Here is a 3,945-nt window from a genome sequence, read left to right on the forward strand (position 1 = left end):
GAGCAACAAGCATTATAATGCACCTTCATCAGTGTATTAAGAACTGGAGGCTTGGCGTCAGATGTGTGGTGACGGACACGCGCAGGAGGTCGACGCTGTCTGGCGTCGTGGTGGCGTCGGCGGCAGCGAGACCGAGCAAGGCAGTTACAACAGTACAGCTCTGAAGATGGATATGTGGTAGGTGGTTGTGGCGGCCTCATACCCGGCGGGCGGCCTGGTTGAGGAGCACGCCGGACTGGTGGGTGCCCATACCTGGCAGGCGTCCAGGTTGGGACCGCAGGTCTTAGATGTTAGGTTTGGCTGCGAGGTCTGTTTGGTATTAGGCCCAGACCATCAGCGCTCCTTCATCAGTTAGATAGGAGTAGCGACAGAGGTTGCGAAGATGGTGGCTTTGGTCTTACTGTTGTACGACTTTGTAAGGTTTTGTGCTAATAATTAATAAAGTGGCCGTATGCATCGACCAGATGCAGAGGCCGGGGGTATTCCTCCTTTTCGAAAAAAAAGAAAAAAATAAGTGTATTAAGAGAACCACCTTCCGAGGACGCCTTCAACGACGATTGTTGTCAACGCCCCTCCTCCAACGCCTCAGATTCCTAATTAAGAGACCTCAAAGTGAGTAGTGAGCCCCCTTCATCACCGTATGAACATGGTTGAATTTATGTGAACAGAGTTCAATTATTAGTTTGTAGCGTACCAGCTCGGAATGGTAGCCTGCCGATGACGAGCTCCTGGAGTGTGGTGAGTCCGATGGGAGGTCAACTTGTTCGACGAAGGGCCACAAACATGGCTCCACATCAACTCGTGCGCCATCTCGAGGTTGGCAACAATGTCTGATATGGCCGGCCGGTCCTTCGCATCCAACTTCCCGCAGCAGCATGCAATCTGCGCCACACGTTTCATCGCCTGCAGCTGCCAAGGCGTTGGCTCCGGTACAGGTCGCTTGTCCAACAACTCAATATTACCGACTTCAATGATGGGGAGTGCGAAGTCTGTCAAAGGTCCATATGCCCGATCGTTCAATTGAGAATATGCACTTTTCCCTGTCAGAACCTCGAGCATCACCACGCCCAGGCTGTACACGTCACTCGCCGGCTTCTGACGACCAGAAAAGGCGCACTCAGGGGCGAGGTACCCAAATGTTCCTACAACCTAGTGGACTTTCAACTCCGACTCCTCACTTGCGCCATGTCCCAGACGACCGACAAGCCAAAGTCTGACACACGCGGCACCCAATTGGCGTCAAAAAGGATGTTAGCCGATTTGATGTCCCGGTGGATGATCGGCGGGTTGGCATGACAGTGTAAGTGCTCGATGGCGCGTGACACGCCGAGGAGCACAGCGATGCGCATCTTCCAGGACCCCCTCACCGGCGACATCGTGGAGGAGCCGTGATCAGAATGCATGTGGTCGAAGAGCGTACCGTTCTCCATGTACTCGTAGACAGTGAACCTCTGTAGCTCTTCCGACTCTTCGGGTTCTTCTGGCTCCTTTTTCCACCAGGTCAGCTGGTGCTTTTTCTTCTTTTGTGGGGTGGATAGCAGACACTTGTCCTTGCTCACAGTCACACACGATCCAAGGAGGCTGATGATGTGTTTGTGCCGGAGCCGTGATAGGATGTCGAGCTCCGTGCAAAACTCCTCCTCTAAATATTGCGACTGTGAGTTGTTTAAGCTCTTGATGGCCACCTCTCGCCCATCGTAAAGCCTGCCCATGTACACCTTTCCGGACCCGCCTTCACCGATCACGGTGTTAGGGGCGAAGTTATTGGTGGCAGCCACGATCTCCGCCAACGTGAATTCCTGGGTTCCATGTGGCAGTACCTCCTGAGCAAGCTGTGTAGATTCCTGAAAAAGAGACCACAAGAAATGAGATCATAAATGAGCAGTGAGAGCGTGTGCTCCGTAACTCTGTATCAATTTCTGTATTGTCTTGTCAGGGAGCCGCACGATCAATTTACCTGCAGCTGCAACGACTGTGGAAATGGAGACGGTTCATCTCTGGTGGAGCCATCTTGAACAAGGACATTATAGATCCGTTCAAGGCGGCGTGTTATGCCGATGTGGCTGATCACCGGGAAGAGGATGAGGTAGGAGTCGATCTTGCTCTGCACCTCCCTGAACTTTTCGGCTGTCCTGCTGGCCATGACGAACTGGTATGCCGCGCTCCGCCCTTGGCACGACACGACGAGCTCGTGGGCGTCCCGGAGCGTGTCACCCAGCCCGGCCAGCGGCTGCGCCGCCTCTGGCTCCTGCACGTGCGGCAGCAGCTGCGCGATCATGAGGACACGACGAGCAAGTTGCTCACACTCACTCTTGTTCTGACGAGCCGTCATCGCGGCCTGCACAATCATGGAGATGAGGCCGCCGACGTCCGCGCCGACCAGCTGCGCCACTGTCGCCGCCTGACCCAGCCCTGTCCACAGCGCCATGGCAACCGCGTGTAAGGGCGAGATTCAGACTAAATAGATGGCTCCTGTTTTCTGCTCCCTGTTGCCCTGAAACTTCTGCAAGGGAGACATAATAGATCAGTACAGTAAGCAGCAAGCACACCGGCCGCGCGCACGCACACAGCCCTCAGATGTTGGCGTCGTCTTCCCCTCTGCCTCCTCACGCGGCTGCCTCCCCCCTCACATCCTCGCCACCGCCGCGCCCCCAAAACCCGCCCCACCGCACCGGACCGCCGCGCCCCGAAATCCGCCGGACCGTCACGCCCCAAGATCCGTCGGACCGCCGCGCCCCCGAAATCCACCGGACCGCCGTGACCCCAAATTCGCCGAACCACCCGCGGCACCAAAATCCGCCGGGATATAGGAGATTCGAGAGGAGAGAGAACCGGGAAGGCCGGGGAGAAGAGAGGGGATCGGAAGCTGACCTCTGTTCGCCAGCCGCCGCCACAAGTCGCCCGCGAGAGTGAGGAGGAGAGGTAGCGTCCGTCAGTCCGTCTCCGTGGGTCAAGCAAGCAGCTTTGTGGTCGCGGTTTGCGGGGCGGCGGCGGCGGCTTCGCGGAAACTCCCCGGAGGGAGGGCGCGACGGCGGCTTCCCGGAAACTCCCCGGGATGGAGGCTCCCGCGCGGATACCGGTGACCGACCGACCACGACCACGGTCACGCGGCTGCCGGGGCGCACCATCATCAGTCATCCCAAGGATTCTTCCTTGCCTTATCCGAAAATTCTACAGTATTTCACACTTCCTTCCTATCAGATTTTTTTATCACAAACGATAAATGTCAAACATGTGCCGCGAAGCACTTCTACAGCTAAAATTATCATTCAAAACGAAAAAACAAACAAAAAAAATGAAAGTTAACATCAAAAAACATTGTCATGCTTGACAACTAAAGTTGTTGTCATCGCGTCACCAAATTTATCATAAAAACGTCCGTAGTTGTCAAGTGTTTGTATCACACGTGTACATAAAGCACTTGTCAGGGTCTTTTGTATTTAGCAAAAGAGAGACTACTATCTCTTATCAGGGTCTCTTGTTTCTGATGGAATGGAACCCCGACGGATGCCCTTTTCCTCTATAAAAAAAAGAGGCTATCATCTTCGATTTTTTTCTCCTTTCACTATTACTCCCTTCGAAATTACTTTTGTTAGATTTATCTCGATATGTATGCATCTAGACACGTGATGGAGGAACTATTATTATTTAAAAATAATTTAAGCTTTCATGTTTCACTTTTCTTTTCCCACCACCTCTTGGTCTAACCTTCACCGTAAAGTAATCAACCACCTTAATCTATTTTATCTCCTCAACCAATTTCATTCTAATTTATTTACTAAACTTCTCATAGGCAAATCGCATGTAAGATTTGATAAACATTTATTTACATAATCACATAATATGAATTGGTACATCACAAGCTAACGTACTAGGATATTTATATCCCGTTGCAAACACACACGGTACTATCCTAGTCAGTATAGAAAATCATGTGTCTTGGGA

General features: G+C 52.5%; 1 pseudogene; it reads right to left on the reverse strand.

Annotated features, from left to right (window-relative positions):
* LOC119352743 overlaps positions 1–3,188 on the reverse strand; it is a 6,499-nt pseudogene extending 3,311 nt beyond the window's left edge.
* Between the last annotated feature and the right edge of the window lie 757 nt (positions 3,189–3,945).

The sequence above is a fragment of the Triticum dicoccoides genome, chromosome 2A, assembly GCF_002162155.2.
Source record: "Triticum dicoccoides isolate Atlit2015 ecotype Zavitan chromosome 2A, WEW_v2.0, whole genome shotgun sequence".
Taxonomy (NCBI): domain Eukaryota; kingdom Viridiplantae; phylum Streptophyta; class Magnoliopsida; order Poales; family Poaceae; genus Triticum; species Triticum dicoccoides.